This window comes from Sceloporus undulatus, chromosome 9 (genome assembly GCF_019175285.1).
Source record: "Sceloporus undulatus isolate JIND9_A2432 ecotype Alabama chromosome 9, SceUnd_v1.1, whole genome shotgun sequence".
Lineage (NCBI taxonomy): Eukaryota > Metazoa > Chordata > Lepidosauria > Squamata > Phrynosomatidae > Sceloporus > Sceloporus undulatus.
The window spans coordinates 5,463,679-5,484,566 of record NC_056530.1 but is presented as its reverse complement, the minus strand read 5'-3'; the positions used below and the strand labels follow the sequence as shown (position 1 = coordinate 5,484,566).

Here is a 20,888-nt window from a genome sequence, read left to right as displayed (position 1 = left end):
TTGTACTTGAATTTCTTGGCCTTGGAGAAACCCAAATCAATGTCTCCACTGCACAGGTAATCTCCAGATCTAGTGATTGTAACTGTATTTCTTCAAAGTGATTAGTCATTTTTTATCATCAAAATACCTGTCTTAAGACCTTTCTACTAGTTTTGAGATTTCAAGTTCTTCTGTTCTGTGAGATTTGAATGTCAGAGCATGGCATAAAGGCAGAAGCCTCACCTTTGTTATCTTTTGTTTTTCAAGCAAAGCTGCTGTGATTAAGCAAAGTTGGAGCAAATCACCTAACAAAAGAAATAGCCTCCAGGATGAAGTAGCTTTTCTTACACAAACATATGCAAATAGTGACTATCGCGGTCAGATGAAGGATTCTTCTCTCCCTCATTTCGAAATGACTAGCCATCAATATTCTTACTCATTGATCGAGATTATTCAGAATTTCTCCTCTCCAGCATGTTATAGAAATGTTCGAAATTGACATTTTTTCTCCTAATTTTCGAATTTTGGAGAATTTCTTTAATCCCTACCTATCACTAGTACCTCCGTTTTTCTGGATTCAATTTGAGTCGGTTTCCCCTCATCCAGCCCATTACTGACTCCAGGCACGCCCCGAGAGGAGGAGGACGCCATCCCCAGTCACTGCATCAGTCAGAGACATAGAGAATAATTTGGGTTTCATCAGCGTACTGATAACCCCGCGCCCCATGTCCGGATGATCTCTCCCAGCGGTTTCATGTAAATGTTAAATGCGATGGGGACAGAATGGCTCCTTGAGGACCCCGATTTTAAGGGGCCTCTCGTCGGAGCACACGTCTCCCAGCTGCACCATCTGGGACCTCCGAGAGGTAGGACCGGAACCACTGGAGCGCAGTGCCCCGTCCCACCTCGCCAGGCGTCCCAGAGGATACCATTGTCTATGGTATCGAAAGCCGCTGAGATAAAGTTGACTCATGTTCAACTTGTGGTCTATTAGATTCCTAGATCCACTTCACATGTACTATTCAAGCCAGGTGTCACCCATCCTATACTGTGCATTTCATTTTTACTGCCTGTGTGTAATACCTTACATTTCTCCCTGTTGAAATTAATTTGTTAGTTTTAGGCAAGCTTACTAATCTGATCTCTTTCTTTGATAAAATTACTAGCTTGGTAGCTGAAGGGATGCTGTGGATGTAGTATTCTTGATTTCAGTAAGGCCTTTGACAGGGTTACCCATGACATTCTTGCAAACAAGCTTGTTAAATTGGGCTAGAGAAGGCAACTGTTACATGGATTTGTAATTGGTTGACCGGACGAACCCAAAGGGTGCTCAACAATGGCACTTTTTCATCCTGGGAGAAGTAACCAGTGTGTTTCCACAGTCCTGGCCCAGTACTGTTCAACATCTTATCACATGACTTGGAGGAAAAAATTGGGGGAATACTTATCAAATTTGCAGATGACACCCAATTAGGGGGAATAGCTAATACTCCAGAGGCGGATCAAAATTCCAAATGACCTGAATAGACTAGAAAGCGGGCCCCAGCTAACAATGAACTTCAACAGGGAGAAATGTAAGGTACTGCGCTTAAGGTGAAAAATGAAATGCCAATATAGGATGGGGGACACCTGGCTTAAGGAGACAACATGTGTGAAAGGGATCTAGGAGTCCAAGTAGACCACAGTTGAACATGAGTCAACAGTGCGATGCGGCAGCTAACAAGGCCAATGCGATTTTAGGTGCATCAATAGAAGTTAGTGTCTAGATCAAGGGAAGTAATAGTGCCACTATATTCTGCTCTGGTCAGGCCCCACTGGAATATTGTGTCCAGTTCTGGGCGTACACATTCAAAAAGGACATTGAGAAACTGGAGTGTGTCCAAAGGAGGGCAACTAAATGGTGAAGGGTCTGGAACCATGCCCTATGAGGAACGCCTTAGGGAGCTGGGGATGTTTAGCCTAGAGAAAAGAAAGTTAAGAGGTGATATGATAGCTCTGTTAAATATTTGAAGGGATGTTCATATGAGGAGGGAGCAAGCTTGTTTTCTGCTGCTCCGAGACTAGGACCCGGAGCAATGGATGCAAGCTGCAGGAAAAGAGATTCCACCTCAAACTAGGAGGAACTTCTGACCAGTAAGGGCTGTTCGACAGTGGAACACACTTCCTAGGAGTGTAGTGGAGTCTCCTTCCTTAGAGGTCTTCAAACGAGGCTGGACGGCCATCTGTCGGGGTGCTTGATTGGATTTCCTGCATGGCAGGGGTTGGGGACGGAGCCTTGTGGTCTCTTCCAACTCTATGATTCTATGATTCTATGTTAAGGTCATGTTTTCTGGCCCTGACCTCCAGGTGTTTGGTACCTCTCATATGGTGTTTTCTACAAATTTGATAAGCATGGGGCCCCATCATTCAAGTTATTTATAAAGAGTTGATAGCACTGGATCCAGGACAGACCCTGTGGCACCCCATTAGTCACTTCTCTGCTGGGTGAAGAGGAGCCATTGATGTGCACATTTTGGGTTTGGTTGGCCAATGAATTACAAATCCACCTGAAAGTCATATTCTGTTCACATTTTACTAGTTTGTTTGTAAGAATATCAGGGGGACTTGTCCAACACCTACTGAAAACCCTTCCTCATTTTAACCACAATAACCTCTGAGATGGATAAAAGCCAGTTCACTATGGAATTGATCAAATGAGTATCAGAATCATTTCCTGTGGGAACTAGAGGCATATAACTCGAATTAGGATTCGGAGCCTTCCGTAGTGGGAATGAACCCCTATGAGAGCTTTGAGTGGGGATTTCAACCTTAATTTCCACATTGTTGGTGCACCCCTTTAACAATAAGTACTGGTACTTAGATTCAGTAGGGCTCACCTTAACCTCCTTATGGTGAGGCCACTGGTCCATCAATCCAAGCATTGCTGGGTCTAACTGTTCTAGATCTCCAGAAGGGATCTTTTCCAGTCCTCTTTCTATGATGCATTTTTACAGGGAATTATCAGGATTCAGCCTGAAGCCCTGGTTTTAGCACTGAATTGTAGCCCTTCCTCTGCTTTTTTTTGTTTTCAAGAACGCATCAAAAATTGCCTAAAAAGATCATCTCTGTCATTGATGGTTCCCCATTTTTCCATGGATGAGGATGGTGTAGAACTCCTCCATGAGGTCAAAAGAACAATGGCCCAGACAGACAGGCCAAATAAAAGCTACTTCAGGTCACTTAGGAGGTATACTGTTTAAATGTTGCATGCATCCTAAGAGGCATCTGTCATTTAAACAGCATACCTGCAAATGACCCAAAGCAGCTTTATTTTGGCCTGTCTGTTTGGGCCCATCTTTGTATCCAGCCTCTCTCTAAGTCATAGTGACCACACAGGAAAGCATGAAAGGGCAAGAATCTGGTGCTAGTTTGCTAAGACCATTGCCAAAATGATGGAATTTTGGCTTGTCCCATCCACATGTGTGTGTGTGTGTGTGTGTGTGTGTGTGTGTGTGTGTTGTGTCTGAGAGGTATGATTGGAGCAGGCTAGGCAATATGTGGCCCTTCATACATTATTGGACATATGCTCAGTACCTCTCATCATTGGCTGTTCTGGCAAGGCTGATGCAGTCCAGCAATAATTGGAGATCATAAATTGCTCATTGGTGATTTATACCCTAATAGCTGTTCTCCATAGGTATTAAATCTTGAGGGAGAGAGAGGCAGGCTAGCACCACCAGGCCTGCCTGGAGAAGAAAAGCCCTCCTTCAGCCACCATCTTGAGGGAGGAGTAGGCTTCCATAAACCGGTGGGAGGCGTGACTCCCCCGATTTCTAGGGGGCGTTCCCGGTCACATCACGCCCTTGGGTGGCTGCCTGGCTCCTGGCCCTGCTGCATCCCTAATTGTTATGGGCTGAGCTGGCAGGAGAGGGCTCTGCTGCTCTGCCTTGGCCCTATTGGCCAGCCCTCCCAAGAGCAGGCTTAGTCAGGCAGGGCAACAAGTGCCAGGAGGAGGAGCCGAGCCAGGCAGGTCGGGCAGCAGCAGTGGCCCCCGCCCATCCAGGCAGGCCGCTGGGAGAGGTGAGGAAAGGGGCCTGGCCTCTGGGGCAGCCCGGCTTGGGGAACGAAAGGACCCTTTCCTGGAACCCTGCCCCCAGCCCTCCTCCTCTCCTGCTCTTGCAAGGGAAGGGCTCTGAAGCGCCAGGAAGCGCTCATTAAAGGGGGGGGCGCCTCAGGGACCCAGCCATCGGGAGGAAGAAGAGGAGAGCCTCGGCATTTAGGCTCAGAGAGGAGGAAGGGGAGAGGCAAGAGGGCACCTTCCAGGCCCCTCCTGGGCCCCAGGCTCCCCCCAGGATCACCCCCATCGGACATTGGAAGCCCCCTCCTAAGGTCTCCCAAACACACACCCCTCTCCTCTTCTAACCCTCTCTCTGACTCCCTCTCCCCCTGTTACCCCACCTTAACTGAGCCCTCTCTAATCCCCTTCTATGTACCTTCCTCTCTCCATCTAAACTCCCCTCCAACCCCTCTCTATCTACTCCCCCCTCTCTCTAACCGAGTGATCCCCAACTGTGCTCTTGAAGGAATTTTGGACTTCAGCTCCCAGAATCTCAGACTATTGAGTAACATGTCTGGGGCTTCTGGGAGTTGAAGTCCAAAATCTCTTAAGGACACAGTTTGGGAACCACTGCTCTAACCACCTTATTTAATAATAATATAATAATAATAATAATAGGATTTATTTATATACCACCCCAATCACTTGGAATCCGAGCGGTTTGTGAAATTAACAGCCAAACTACACAGGCAATCAGCTCCTGGCACTGAACAAGCCGAGCTCTGCTCTGGAGCCACAACAAAGACATTTCCCGAATTCCCTAGCATTGATCCAGGACGTTAAAGTACTGTCAGAATGGATTATTTCTGCAGTTTGTATGTAGTCTGAGAGCCCTGCAGAGAGAAACAAATCTGGTGCTTTAGAATTTAAGGCCATCTAACCCCCTCTATTTAAGTTCCTTATTAAGGTCTCTTTAGCCCCCCCTAACCCCTCTCATCTTACTCCTCTTTATCTAACCCTAAACCCCTCCTAGGTTACCCCCCTAGCCCTCCTTCCTATAGCCCCCTTTCTCAAACCCCCTTATTTAACCTCCCTTTCTATTTAATCCTATATTTTTTTTAAAAGAAACGAGCAATTTTTCATGTCCTCCATTTTTATAAAAGTGTCCTACATTTGAAAATGTTGTCCTACATTTGTCCCGGTTTGGAGGTCCTGACTTATGGCAACCCTAGGAGAGAGAGGCAGGCTAGCACCACCAGGCCTGCCTGGAAGAAGAAAAGCCCTCCCTTCAGCCACCATCTTGAGGGAGAAAGATTGTATTGTATTGTATTGTATTGCATTTTTGTACTGCACACCGCTATGATCATTGTGGAATAGCGGTCTATAAATAAAATGTATTATTATTATTATTATTATTAGTGCCGGTTTCCCCAATCGGGTGACTTCCAAATTGTGCTGAAACTCCCGTCATATCCAGTGAAGCTCAGAGAAAGAGCCATACTGGCTGGGATTGATGAGAACTGCATTCCAGCAACTTCTGGAGGGCCCTAAGTTGCCCATTCCTGATCCCTACCTGCCCTCACAAGCAACATCCATTATCGCCAGGTGTTCAGAGACAGATGCCCAAATCCATAGAGGTATAGGTTGCTCTAGTCCAATACATTCAGAGGGTGCCAGAATGGTGGCTGTCCTAGCTGTACCTTGTAAGAAGAACTCACACCGTTGTGGAGGAACAGCCATGTTACTTGGGGAAAGCTCTCCTTCCACGAGAAGAGGTACATTTTCTGGCCTCTTTCCCAGCATTGGAGAAAAACAGAGGTGAAAAGTGGGGGGGGGGGGGGGTGTTCATAAAAATCTTGGCTGGTCTAGATTCTCTTTGCACCAGAAACACACTTGCAGCCCTTCTCACTCTGCTTTTCTTTCCTTTCTCTCCCCCATGTCTCTTCGTTTCAGTGTAAAGATGACTTCCATTGCTCTTTTTCCTGCTGCAGTTTTTCTGCCAATGCCAGGCCCAGCTGGGTTCCAGTTAATTAACTGTGTTGTCTTATCGGTTCTCTTGCATGCACCCTCTGTGCTGCATGTGAATTAACTCGGCCTGTGATAAACCTCATTGTATGAGCCCTGGAGATCCACCTGCCTTCTCTCCCAACCCCCAACACACACACATACACATGCACACACACTCTTTCCAACTAACGCATTCCAGTCTCCATTGCTGGAGAGCATCCAGAGCTGATGGCAATGAGGAAAGTTCCTTTAAAATGGGCAACATTGAAAGAGGAAGCTGAAAAACTGGGCTGTGTTCTCCCTCTGTTGTTGCTGTTGTGTGCTGTCAAGTTGTTGGCAATCCTATCATGGGGCTTTCTTGGCAAGAATTGTTCAGAGGGGTTTCTCTTTGCCTCCCACTGAGGCTGAGAGAATATGACCTGCCCAAGGTCACCCATGGGTTTCAATTTGAGGATCTGAACCCTGGTCTCCATAGTTGTAGTCTAATGTTCAAACTGCCACATCACACTGGCTTCCCAGCTTCCAGACACCTTGTTTCTACTTTTCTTAGTATCTATTCTCCCTCCCTACATTTCTCTAAGAACAGATCTCAGCAAGCCCTCTCTTTAGCTCCTTCCCCTCGCTTTGGATAGCTTCCTCCCCATGCAAACATGTCCAGGGGTAGTCATGTTGGCCATACCAAAGTACAATAATATCCAAAATCCACAAAACAGTGATACCTTTAATATATTTTGTGCATTTTTTTGGTGGCTAATAAAGGTATCACTGTTTGGTAGATTTTTTTGGATATTGTCCCATGCAAATAGAGAGTGAAAAGCCATTTACACTGGATCCAGGCCTGAGTGGCTCCCTGAGAAAAGGGGCAAGTGGGAGATGTCAAGTGATAGCAAGCCCATCTCGTCTAAACACATCTTTGGGAGCAATAAAGTTGGAAAAGTAATGTTTTGGACTTCGGTGTCCAGAATTCCACAGCCAGTGAATAGGTTTGATCAGGTTCAGGGCTCCTCTGCTCTGGTAATTTTAGGTGCACCAGGCTATTTGGACCTGAGGTTGTCAGAAGATCCTGAGTTTGAAAGTTGTTTGAACCCTTCAGCTGGTGCAAAATATGAGAACATGTTTCAAAGTGTGAGCAAGTACCAAGCCCTGGCGGATCATAATCTAAGCAGTTCATACTTCCTCCCTGCACATTATCTCAGCCCAAAACTAATACACAACCTTTATTGTCCACCTCATCACCAACGGGAGAATATAACTCATCATTCTGTATTAACACATATGCCTAAACACAGCGATTAAGCATAGCAAAAATTAAGCAAGGCAGGACCATGATCATGACAGGCATTTTATATGGCCTAGGTTAGCAATACAAAACATGCAGCCATCTCTTCGTATCCACGGGTTCTTTATCCAAGGACTCAACCCTCCACAGTTTGTAAATGTTACAAATATATATAAATTCCAAAAAGCAAACCTTGATTTTTGCTATTTTATATAAGGCACACAATTTTAATATGCCCCTATATACAATGGGACATGAGCATCCACAATTTTGGTATACCTGGGGAGTCCTGGAACCAAAACCCAGCGGACACCAAGAGCCGACTGTAATTTGAAATTTATATTTATGTTGATTTTTTCTGGGTTTGACATTGGTGAGGAAGGATCCAAAGCAGTGCCATATTTGCACAGAAAATACCCTCCCAACACAGCTAGATTATAGCCTGTTTTTCTGCAGTTCCTCCTGCCCAAAAGGCAAGCCACCTCCTGAACTGGCACAGCAGCTTGTCTCTTTGGCAATGAGAACTGTGACTACAGAAAATAAACCTCTCTCTAGTTCCTGCATAGTGCTTCGGTGGGTCATGGCCAGGGATGTACCAAGGATCCCATATATTTTGTGCTTGCCAGTTTTCCCTGCTTGCAATATTGTGACATGAGCTCCCCCAGCCCTAAATATTCATTAGCAGCTTGTTATGCATTATGAGGCAGTTTACCACTTTGAGAGCTGCCCAGATGGCATTCATCAGACAAAGAATGTCATCTGTAATTAACCGAACTACAGTGCTGTCTTTTTGCAGGGCACTCTGGGAAAGTGGCATACACCCAGAGGGCAAGGCATGCAACTCTGCCTGTAAATAGAACAATCGTTGCACTCCTCCTAAAATGTACATTGTTTTTAGACTGCTTTTGGGAGTTTTTAAAAGGGAAATTGATTTTAATTTCCCTGAGAAATGCATCCTTCTCGATGTCTTTGGTCTGCAACTTCCCTCAGCTGCCTCAGGGGAACTATAAGGGTTGAAGAAACTGCCCCTAAGGAGCAGCCTGCAGCCACCTCTTTCGTTGCTGGATTGGGGCCATGGCAATTACATGCCACAGCCCTGATCTGGCATTTCCACAATGCAAAAAGAAGCCACAAAACGTGTCTCCTTTTTTGTGTTGCAGAAAGGGTGCTTTAGCTGTGGTGGCGGCGGCTTTTCGCCACTTCTTTGGTGCAGCACATGTAAGTGCTGCGCTGAAGATGAAGCAGCCATTTGGTCAGGCAGGCGGCATGGGGGCAGTTGGGGGTAGTGTCCAGGTGGCTGGCGTGTGGTCGCCACATTTCCACTTCTCCCCAAGGCTGGCTCTTTATGCTGCTCTGTTGAGGCCCTAAGTCTCTCCTCAGAGGGCAGGGTTTCCAGACCTTTCACCATTTTTGGCCGCCCTCCCTTGGACACACTCCAGTTTGTCAACATCTTTCTTGAATTGTGGGGCCAGAACTGGACACAGTATTCCAGGTGAGGCCTGACCAAAGCTGAATAGCCTAGTATCAGTCTAGACACTGTGTGTCATTGATGCAGACTACAATCATATTGGCTTTTTTTGCTGCCACATCACACTCTTGACTCATATTCAGCTTGTAGTAACTTCGGTAGTAACTGAAATAATTTGGGTTGAGATGGGGAACATGTGACTATTTATTATTATTATTATTATTATTATTATTATTATTATTATTAGCAAATGCACAGAAAGTAGAATGAAAAAAAAAGCATAAGATACAATATTGGATCAAAGGTTTCAGGTTAACTTGACATAGGAGTTTATCACCTGAAGGAGATCGGGAGTCTATCCTGTGACTATCCTGGAAAAATCTTGTAATTATGCATAACAATTTCACACATCACACAAAACCCGCCATTAAAGTGGTTACAAAGAAGCTTTAATACACATCTTTTTACTTTCAGGATTTCAGCGACAATGCATTTCCGATATCGCTTTATTTGCACAATTGCGTGTGATAATCATTGGTGCAATTACTCGCCATTTCTGCTTCATTTGCAGAATGCTTTAAATGCGCTTTAATCTCTCTTTAATGTTGAAATTAGCCCTAGTGCGATAAACTCCATAGTAATGTAATCAGACTACAGTGGTACCCCGGGTTACAAAAATAATTCGTTCCGCCGCCGCTTTCGTAACCCGAAAGGCTTCGTAAGCCGAAAAACCCATAGGCGCTAATGGGGAAAAGCCGCGATTTGGTGTGAAATAGCGCCGAAAAGCACCAAAAAATTTTTCGTAACCCGAAAAAACATTCGTAACCCGGAACAGTTTTTTTAAATAGATTTTTTTCGTAACCCGGAAATTTCGTAAGGCGGCGCATTCGTATCCCGGGGTACCACTGTACATGTTTAAAAATTGCCCAAATGACACAGCCAATAAGAAACACAGCCAAATGTAGACAGGACATTGAAATCTTTAGACTATTGAGTGATAGATAATGAATATTTGTCTTTCCAGCTTTGGAGTATGTCATCCTTCCTCACTGAAGATTATACTGTTGCAGTGTGGAGGCGTATAATTTAGCAGCTGCGAATGTCAAGGAATTCTCGAAGACAAAATTAAGATGAATCACAACTTGTAAACAAAAGGAAGCCACGATAGAGTACAACTGTGTTGTAAGTCTTTAAAAGGCATTCTCTATATTACAACATCTGGCTAAACCAGCCAGCCAGTTCCTTAAAAAGTGCAGACTTCCAGTTGGTTTGGCGAGCCAAGAAGACGCATTTGCAGCTGCTCTGCAAACAAATCGGCGTAACATGGGTAAAGCTGCTTCAAATTTACAACTCAAGCAGCAGAATATTCCACAAGGAGTGGTTTTCGGAGGGGGCTAAATTTCCCTCATATACCTTCAGAAGCATTCAAACTGGAAGAAGGTAGAAGGGAGAAGCCAGCCACAACTGCATTAAGTGCAGCAGGATAGTCCGCCAATTCAAACAAGCTGGTAAAAGGTAAAAGCTTTCTTTTGGGGCTTTGGCTCATACACATAGCCCCTAACAGCTGGGACTCTATTATTATCTGTCACAGTGTTAATTTCAACATAAAACTCTTCTTGCAAGCTTAAGACGGTGAAGATATCGCTACAGAAAAGGAAGCATTCTATACCATAAACAAGCTTAAGAAAGTAACAGAAACGACGCCCATCTAAAGGTCCTGCTAAGCTTTTCTCTCCCACTTTATTTATAGCTTAAAAATTTTGGGGGACTCTCTCTTTTGTAATACGTTTAAGGTAAAGAAAAAAGGGAAACCTACCGCGGTTGAGGAGTTTCGTTGTTTGAAGTGAGCTCCCTCCGTGTAGAGCGGTTTTCTGTATTGTGCCAGCACTGAGGACACAAACGGAAATAGGAAGCAGGAAGTGAATTACAAGGCCCTATGGGAACTGTAGTTTGTAATAGGGAAACAGCTTAATAAGAAGAGAAGGAATCCCCAATTGACAGGGAGGTTTTGGAGAACTTTTGAAACAGAGCATTTCAGTTATTATGGACACTAGAAGGAAAACTCAACAACAACAAAATATAAAAATGAATTTACAACCCTATAGGAGAACTTCGTTAGATCAACCTACTCCTCCCAAAAACTTTGCATCCTATTTTGAGGAAATAAGGAAAATCTCCTCTCTCCTTAGTGAACAGATGGACAATTTAAATAAAGAGATGAAAACCTTTAAGGCTGAAATAGAAAAAGAGCTAAGGGAAGATTGGAAAGAAATTAATAATTCCATGGAAAAGATTGTGTCAGAACTCAGTAATATGGAGAAAATGGATAAACTGGAATAAAAACAAGTGGATGTTCTGTTAGGAAATGACATGTATGTGACCACAAGATAGAGCTGTAGCGGAACCTATTACAGTTCCAGTGGCAGATAACAGTTGACACTTGCATTATGGAATGTTGATGCTGTCAGTCCTTCTGAGAGAGAGTGTGTCAGTTATGACAGTTGGTGGTAGAGTAACTGCCTCTCTGTTTTGTTGTTATGGTTGTTTGGTTGGCAAAGTAATTTATTTATTAAAGTAATTTATTTATTAAAGCCCTTGTGTAGAGTGAAGGCTTGAAGTGTTCTTGTCGTTATTTCTCAAGCTGGGAGCTTAAGGCCGTTTGCGGTGGTGAAGGAATATTTTCCTTCTTGGCCCAAATACCTTTGCAGACATCTCTTCAGATTCCTTCTCCCTGGCACCTTGTCAATGTGCTTCAACTGTGTAGCTGGTCGTGGTGGACACAGCGCGTATTTCCATGCCCTAACAGGTGCGCCATCTTAACATTATTGTGCTGTGCGTGCATCATCACTGCTTGCATGTGCGCCATTGGCGTACTCATGGCGCCTGCCAGGCACACTAAAAAGAACCCACTTTCAGCAGGTTCTTTTTAGTCCTGACGCAGACCACACCATCTGCTTGCTGCAGCCTCCATTAGGAGTAAAAATGGCTGGCTCCAGCCCACCCTTTTGGGGTGGTCTATCAAGCTCCTATTCAGCAGTTGAAAGAGATGTACCCTCAGAGAGCAAACTCCCTGTTTTGAGTCCTCTTACTTTTTAGTTTTATCACCTAGCACAAGTTTGAGAGAATTCAAAAGTTTTTGCATTGCCTTTGAGTTGGCCAAATAAAACAATTGTCTTAAGACGGATTTTGGCATTGTACTAAAAAAAAAATAGTATTTTTTTTATATAGTTAAGTGAGTGATATTTAAGTGAGTCCTTAGTGCAGGATTGGAGAACATGTGTCTCTCCAGATGTTGTTGGACTGCAGCTCCCATAATTTTTTATCATTGGCTACAATGGCTAGGGTTATGTTGACAGTTTTTCTCACAATAATTGATGGTAAGCAGTTATACAGGTCCAGTAACTGGAGAGCTTGCCGAGCAAAGCGGAGGAGAATTTTCTGCTCATGGAGTCAAGCTTTTTTCCTTGTTGGCCAAAGTGGGATTGAGCTGTTGAAACATCCATGACCCCCTATGCCACTATCAGGACATTTGAAATTATAGAATTATTATTATTATTATTATTATTATTATTATTATTATTATTATTATTTATATCACACCTCTTCCTGCGGATCGAGGCAGGTTACAATACATTTCAATAAAACACAGAAATATACAAAATATACAGAATATAAGTTATAAAACAAAACCAGCCCTACATCATCCCCTAACCCTCCCCCATAACCAAAAACAATAAAAATAAAAATACAGATTAAAAATAGTAAAAACTGGCGGACAGAAGAGAGGCAGCTTGGGGTAGACAGAAATCACCTATAGTAATATAATGGGAGGTCAGTCTCAGTCTGGCAAAAACAATAATGTTGGTTTCTGATCTGACCAATTTGCTCCACGACATATATATTGTATTTGCAAATATTCAACTTTTCTCAATGGATTATGATTTTAATACATTACTTTTTAAATAAAAACCCAGTACTGAGTGGCATCAACAATAATGGAATTCAGCTTCGGATGTCGCCCCAGCCAGAACATATCTGAAACCTGGCTACAGTCCAAAGAGCAATGCTCTTCTGCTTTCTCACCAGCCATGCAGCTGAAGTTTATTACTGCCATATTTGAGAGCTTTATTCTAATGAAATGTAGCAATTCCATGCTCCAACCACCAGAGGGAGGCATTTTCCAATGCTGGGCTGTTGGTTTCCAAACCTTCCCTGCAATGATGATCAATTTAGTAGTAGCAGCAGTGTATCCCATATACCCTTGCCATATCTCGCTTTTGGGTGGGACTTTCCCGGGGTTTAAGCCCTTGGGAAATCCGGTCCCGGCTTTCCAGGGTTCCTGGGTTTTGGCCGCTGCTGCCGCTGCCAACATCCGAGGCCCCATTCTGCCGCTCCGAGGGAGAAGGAAGCCTTGCTGTGCCAGCGAGGCTTCCTTCTCCCTGCCTTGGCTACCTGGCTGGGGCCGAGCTGAGGGAGAAAGAAGCCCTCTTCCTCCTTCGGCTTGGGGTTGCCCAGGACGGGGCCGAGCTGAGGGAGAAAGAAGCCTCGCCACAGCAAGGCCTCTTCTTCCTTTGGAGCGGGACTGCCTGGGACGGGGCGGAGCTAAGAGAAAAAGAAGCCCCGCTGCAGCAGAGCCTCCTCTTCCTTCGGCTCAGGGCCATCTGGGACGCCATGGCAGGGCCTCTTCTTCCTTCGGCTCGGGGCCATCTGGGATGGGGCCGAGGTGAGGGAGAAAGAAACATCGCCATGGCAGGGCCTCCTCTTCCTCCGGCTCAGGTCCGCCAGGGACGGGACCGAGCTGAGGGAGAAAGAAGCCTTGCCGCTATGGTGAGGCCTACTTCTCCTTTGGCTCGGGGCCACCCAGGACAGGGGCAAGGTGAGGGAGAAAGAAGCCTCGCTGTGGCAGGGCCTCCTCTTCCTTTGGCTCGGGGCCGTCTGGGACGGGGCCGAGCTGAGGGAGAAAGAAGTCTCACCGCGGCAGGGCCACCTCCTCCTTTGGCTTGGAGCTGTCCAGGACGGGGCCAAGCTGAGGGATAAAGAAGCCTCGGTGCTGCGGTGAGGCCTCCTCTTCCTTCGGCTTGGAGCCACCCGGGATGGAGCCGAGCTGAGGGAGAAAGAAGCCTTGCCGTGGCGAGGCCTCCTCCTCCTCCGGCTCAGAGCTGCCCGGGACGGGGCCAAGCGAAGGGAGAAAGAAGCCTCACCGCGGTGAGGCCTCCTTCTCCCTTGGCTTCACAATGAATTGGATGGCATGACCAGCCGGCTAGGCCCCAAGGAAGGCCGCTCCCGTGGCAATGGCCTTCTCCAGTGGCAGGGAAGCCGTGTGGGGGCCTAGCTGGCCGGCTAGGCCCCAAAACAGGAGGCCACCATGGGTGGCAAGGCCTCCTCTGGTGGCAGTGGGGCAGCCGCAGCAACTAGCATGAGCTTTCCTAGGTTAAAGTCCCCTTCTCCAGATGCATCAGTCTCACAGGTACAATCTCGATATCTTTGAATTCTACTGTTGTGTGTGGTTTTTTTTAATAATTAATGTTTTTGGCTTGTAGTTGGTTGTGTCCTCCATTTTTCTTGAATGTCCTACATTTTCAAGCAAATCTGTCCTACATTTTATCCTACATTTTTTAACATTTTGTCCCGGTTTGGTAGTAGCAAATTATGGCAACCCTAATTCAATATATAATACATCTGTTTGCATAAGCAAAAATTGCCAGGTCTGGCTCTTTTCCAAGATGGCCAACATAAAAATACCACCTCTTCAATTCTGATGCTGTTGCATGTCTATGCATGGAAGGGAGGGGGGCTTACTGCCTCTCAACCTTCATCGCATAAATTTATCACTTGTAGCCTGTCATCTGGCATATCTCTGCCATAATATAATTGTAGAAGGAATATTTCTGCAGGTCATCAGTTGCCTATCCGTTTGTTTGTTTTTTTTCCCTTTCCCCCCTCCTTTCCTTTTGCAGTTTCAGTAAATCATCTTTCTGTTCTCCTGCTGGGTTATTTATTTATTTTGTGTATTTATACCTGCTCTTCAGCCACAAAAACTTAACAAATTGTTAAACTGACAACCCTTAGGCTTACAGTCTAAATAAGACAAGACACACCCCTCATAGAGTTACTATAAAAGATGAGTACCATTTAGATTTTGCTTTTTATAATAGATAAAAGCAGGGGCTTCATCTTTGTTATAAATGGGAAAATGGACATAGGTTGTTAGAAACTGAGCCAGGACAGAGTTCAGGAAACCTTTTTTAAAAAAATTGTTTGTTTTAATATTGCATTGTTGTTATCTTCGTGTATTAGGCGTTTATATTAATTTTGTGTTATGTTGTGTGATATGTTACACGTGTGTTTGATGTAGGTTGCATATACATTAGATTTGTGACACGCTATGGGATGTGTTTTCTTAGACGATTAAATTTGTTAATACGTCAATAAAAATAATATTAAATAAATAAATGTTAAATAAATAAATAATATTAAATAAATTAAATAAGACAGGACACAGAAGGAAAAAGGAATGGGAATATGGGAGGCAAGGGAAGAATGTCAAAAGAAAAAGGATCTTTGTTGCCCCTGTGTGGCCAACTTAGGACACTGTAGCCCTTGCTCCTGCTTCCACTATGGTGTTTTGTGTCTAGTTTGTGGAGCAGGAGAGAGCAAGCTTGCTTGTTTGTCAATGGGACATGCCTTGAAATTATGTACTGACATTTAGATGAGATGAGGTATCCTACATTTGTAGGACATGTCCTGCATTTTAAGATCAACCTACATTTGGAAGGCGCATCCTACATGTTTACACTTGTAGGCCCAGGATTGATAAAGCCCATCACTACACAAACAATTTCAATTTAATACACATTATGGATTTTTATATGACCCGTGGATAAGTCCATGGTAAAACTTAGGGGTAAGAAACAAAGGATGTAAAGGATCAAGCAAAAGGAAAACAATGCTAAACAACTTACAAAATTCCAGCAGACATAACTGTTTGTGTTCACCTTAAAGATTGGATGGATGAGAGAACAGTACTTCCAGGACAGATTATTGTCTTGCCTTTCACCGGATGATGCTTCCCATTTTAATAAGAGTTAAAGTGCAGGACTTACACTGACCCGTCGATAAATCAATCCAGATTTTTGTAGTCAATTTTTGGATTAAAATTTCTAGATTTATACAGGAGTATATACAGTAAACCCACTGTAGCACCCTAGTCTTCCATGTGCTCTCCATTGCCTCCACTGTAAAGTGCAGCTTGCATGTTGCGTGTGGCCTCTGAATGCTTCTCTGGAGAACTTTTCTTCTGGTGGCACCCACCATGTGGCACCCAGAAACCTTCCAACTGTTTAAAAAACATTTTTACTATTGATTTAAGGTAAAATCAACTACAGTAGGCCTTCACATTCACTGGTGTCAGGGATGTCGAATCCCCATGAAAGTGGAGAAAAATGCAAATTAAAAAACACATTTCTAGGAATCGTGAGGTCCTCCAGCACAACTCTGCGGTCAACATCTGGCAGAAGTTGACCATAGAATAGCACTGGAGGACCTATAAATGCCTAGAGAGGTGTGGTTTTTTTGGGAATCTCTGGGTTTTCCAGCATGACTCTATAGTCAGCATCTAGCAGAGTCACAATGGAGGAGCTACAGATTTCTAGCAAGAGCAATCAAATCTGTGAATTATCAAATCCACAAACAACAAAGCTGCAAATATGGAGGGCTGACTCTAAATTCAAGTCAACTGAGTTCAAAGCAGCATACACAGCTCGTTTCCATCCTCGGTTTTAATATTCACAACAGCTTTGTGAGGTAGGCCAGACAGAAAGAGAAATTTCCCAAGGTTACTGTGAGTTTCATGGCTTGGCGCAAGCTTGAACCTGGAATGCCCAAGCCTTGTTCCAACATTTGAAGCAGTACAACATATTTTATTCCATTTATTATGAAGACAGTAAATACACATCATTATAGAAGCATAAGGGCCTTCAAGATTCAAAGTAAATTTTGCACCTTTGCACCCACTTTTTTCTTTTCTTTTTTGGTCTGGGATTCACAGAGGAACCTATCTATCACAGTAGTGCCCAATCTTGTAAAAGTAATAATACATAAAAAGCTGTAGTATACAGTAGGGAGAGCCAGTGTGGCATAATGGTTTGAGTGTAGGACTACAATTCTGGGGACCAGAGTTCAATTCCCAGTTTGGCCATAAGACCCACTGGTGACCTTGGACAAGTCACATGCTCTCAACCTCAAGGGAAGGCAATGACAAATCTCCTCTGAACAAATCTTGCCAAGAAAACCCCATGATAAGTTGTAAACAATTTGAAGTCACAAACAACAACAACAAGAACAACAACAAGTATCCAATAGGCCAAGTTGTGTTGGACTACGACTCCCATCAATGTAGCTACAAATGAGAGTTATAGTTCACTGAGAAAAGCAGTGTGGTGTAGTGGTTTGAGCATCGGATTACATCTCTGGAGAACAAGGTTCAAATTCTGGCATGGCCATGTAAATTCACTAAATCAGCTTCGGCTACTCCCTGGAGATTGTACATCAAAAACTCCCAGTCACTGCTTAAACTACAGTACTAAGTAGTATATGGGCCTTCTGGGTTTCCTCAATCTGGATGCTATGCTCACTGCACTCTGCAAAGTTTTCTTGCATCTTTTTTAAGTGTACAATCATGGATTCGCCTTCCTACTGTTTACAACAATATAGCCTTCTGCTGCACAGCATTTTATTATTATTTTTTTATAAATTTTATTATTAAAGAAGGACATTACATACATAGACAACACACAGAATATCAAAGTAATACATTAAAAACATTAAAAAAATAAAAACGAAAGAAAAAACACAAAACAAACAGAAAGCAAAAACAAAAACACCAAAACAATACCATAAATTAAGGTATTTTCTTCATGAATGGGTTCAGCAGTCTGTAATATTTACATTATTAATACATACATTTTTATCTAGTGTAAAGATCTTATTATATTAGATAGCTATGTCTAATAGAGAAGAAATTAATTATACCCACAGTCTAATAAATAAATATAACTTACTTCCTTATCTGTTACATCCTTTTCTTCTACTTTAACACTTAAAGTTTTTAATTTTTCTATCCATTTCCACAAATTTTATCATAGGCATCTAACATTTTTTCCAGCTATTCCAATCTTTTTTTCTAATCAAACAGGTGAGTTTGTCCATTTCTATATAAGTCATCAGTTTCATCCACCAGTCGTCCCAAGTCACCTGATTCTTCCCTTTCCATTGCGACGCAAAAACTATCCGAGCAGCCACTATCATATAAAACAAAAGTACACTGAATTTATCCTCCAGCTTAGAGTCAGAAATCATATTCAACAAATAACATTTTGCCTCAAACTTGAATTGATAACCTAGTACTATCTGAATTTTTTCATGAATTTGAGTCCAATATTTTTTAGCTTATTCACAACTCCACCACATATGTAAAAAAGATCCTATAGACTTTTCACATTTCCAACATAGGGGACTACTACTTTTATGCATCTTTGCAATTTTTGCTGGAGTCAAATACCACTGGTTTTGCATTTTATAATAATTTTCTTTAAGATCCACACAAATAGAATGTTTTAGCCTGATTTTCCATGTTTTTTCCCACTGTTCTAGGAGCAGGGGCTCTTTTAAATCCTGCGCCCATTTGACCATAGATGGTTTTACAGTCTCCTCATACATTTCGAGTTTTGTTAAGTATTTATAAAACAGGGAAATTTTCTTGGGATTAGAAGAAAAAATAATTTTATCAAAATCTTGAGTTACCAAGTCAATCCCCATTGACCTATTGTCATATGTATATCTCTCCCTGATTTGACGATATACGAACCAGTTTATAGCAGTCCCTTCTGCCTGCTGCACAGCATTTTAGACAAGGCTCCAGCTGGTTGGTTAACAGCCTCAAGAGCTTTCCAAGCTCCAAACACTGACCTCTTATTTCTAATATGATTTAGCTGGCTTGGCTCTATAGCTAAAACAATTGTTGCTCTAGAATTTTCATCACCAGCTAGCTGGCCTTCATCAGTAGGATCTGGCTGTTTCTTTACATAGTCCCATAAGTCCTGCTTTACCAGTAAAGCTTGCATATAAATTTTCCATGAAGCATAATTCTTCTCAGACAGTTTCTCAAACTTGACAGCCGCTTCCATGTTTGCACTGAGTCTGCAATTTAAACAGCTGCAAACAAACACTCTGATACTGATAACAGCCTGGGCAGGCTGCCAAACAAGAATAAGCTTCCCAAAACAAACTGATAACGACAGAGTCCGTGAGCAGACAGCACTTAACTCACTCCTCTCCAGGACTTTTCTCTTCAGCCCTCTAGTAATCCAAACACAGCTCAACAATCGCAGAACTAAATCTCCCACAGTTTCTTTAGCGTTGTTCATGCGGCTACTGGGCCCATAACCCTTGTTAGGGTGTGGAAAGACGTGCTGTGTCCACCACAACCACCTGCAGAGTTGAACCACGTCGACAGGACTCCAAGGAGAAGGAATCTGAAGAGATGTCTGCAAAGGAATTCAGGCCAAGAAGAAAAAATATTCCTTCATCACTGCAAAAGGCCTTGAGCTCCCGGCTTGAGAAATAACGACAAGAGCACTTCAAGCCTTCACTCTACACGAGGGCTTTAAAAAATAAGTTACTTTAATAAATAAATTACTTTGCCAACCAAACAACCATAACAACAAAACAGAGAGGCAGTTACACTAACACCAACTGTCATAACTGACACAGTCTCTCTGAAGGACAGCATCAACATTCCATAATTCAAGTGTCAAGTGTCAACTGCCACTGGAACTGTAATAGTTTCCACTACAGCTCTATCTTGTGGTCACATACATGTCATTTCTGAACAGATTCGCCATAGGGTCACCATAAGCGGGAAATGACTTGAAGGCACACAACACACACACAAACCCTCCTGGCAAATTAGAGATTCCCTAAAGACAGTGTTCTTGAGAGCCATGGTAATTGAAACCCTTGAGAAGTTCTCATGGAAACTATAGTTGTTGGGGCATAGAGAGATGTGCTGTGTCCACTACGACCACGTGCAGAGTTGATCCACGCAGGCAGGATGCCACAAGAAGGCTCTTGGAGTGACGTCTGCAGAGGCTTCAGGCAGAGAACGAAAAATTCCTCCCACGCAGGCTTCAGCCTTGAGCTCCCGGCTTGAAGAAATCAACACTGCTGGACAGCAAGGCTCTCACTCAAACAAGAGGGCTTTAATCACTTGTTGCAAGCTATGTACAAGAATGCAAAGAGTACTAGACAGCTATCTGGATACTCACAGCTCTATATACAAACAGACAAAGTGCTTTGCCAGTCATCGACCACAACAAGCCAACCAACGGAGATAGTCATCTTCTCCCTTATATAGGTAGTCTTCTGTGAAGTCATGTGATAGCCATGCCACCAATTAAACCTTGCTGGTTTCATCCCCAGTGCATGTTGCATCATACAGTATCCCATGATGCACTTCTAGATGACTTCACCTACTTGCATGTTGCATCAGATGTCCCATGATGCACAGCTTCCAAATGCTGACTCATGTACACCTTCCACTTGAACTGTAGTTACCTCTGCTGCAATTCCACCTAGTGGCCACATCCATGTCATTTCCAGGCTAAGTGTGCCACATGGTCCTGACATTCCCCTCCAATTGACATGCGGTGTGTCCCACATGTCATTCACATTTCTCTCATGTGTCATGTAGTCCTGAATGTGTGTGTGTACCACCCCTGTTAGCCACCCACGTGTGACATCCCACAGGTGTCTGCTATGTGTAAATGTTTGCCATGTTGTTCCAAGAACCAACACGCTGCAGCTAAGCTCCCTATTCTGCACTAGCCTTCTGACTCTTGGTATCACCCCACAATTTACCAAGTCCTACAACTCCAGAGTCCAAAACTCTGCCATGCCTCCAGCATGTCTGTAAATTCCTGTTCACACCAGTTGCAGTGCCACAGTGCTCCCCTAGACTTTCTGCCAACTGTCTAGTCCACTGTCTAACACTCCTTCCACCAGACAACACAGCAACCTCTGCATCTGTTGCCCCAGCTGACTTGCAACTCTGTCTTTTTGAC

The 20,888-nt window shown here is 43.6% G+C and overlaps 3 long non-coding RNA genes across 3 annotated transcripts in view; 1 reads left to right on the top strand and 2 right to left on the bottom strand.

Annotated features, from left to right (window-relative positions):
- The window catches only part of LOC121915225, a 58,314-nt gene extending 47,650 nt beyond the window's left edge, over nt 1-10,664 (bottom strand). Inside the window, exon 1 of the long non-coding RNA XR_006100674.1 lies at nt 10,586-10,664. This is a non-coding gene — a long non-coding RNA (uncharacterized LOC121915225). The remainder of the gene's footprint in view (nt 1-10,585) is intronic.
- Nucleotides 1-11,246, top strand: part of LOC121915222 — a 63,923-nt gene extending 52,677 nt beyond the window's left edge. Inside the window, exon 3 of the long non-coding RNA XR_006100671.1 lies at nt 9,794-11,246. This is a non-coding gene — a long non-coding RNA (uncharacterized LOC121915222). The remainder of the gene's footprint in view (nt 1-9,793) is intronic.
- Nucleotides 11,247-17,486: 6,240 nt separating this feature from the next.
- On the bottom strand, nt 17,487-19,326 carry LOC121915223. Its single transcript, XR_006100672.1, has 2 exons — nt 18,635-19,326; nt 17,487-18,068 (listed from the first exon to the last, which is right to left on the bottom strand). It is a non-coding gene; the product is annotated as an uncharacterized LOC121915223 (long non-coding RNA).
- Nucleotides 19,327-20,888: the final 1,562 nt, after the last annotated feature.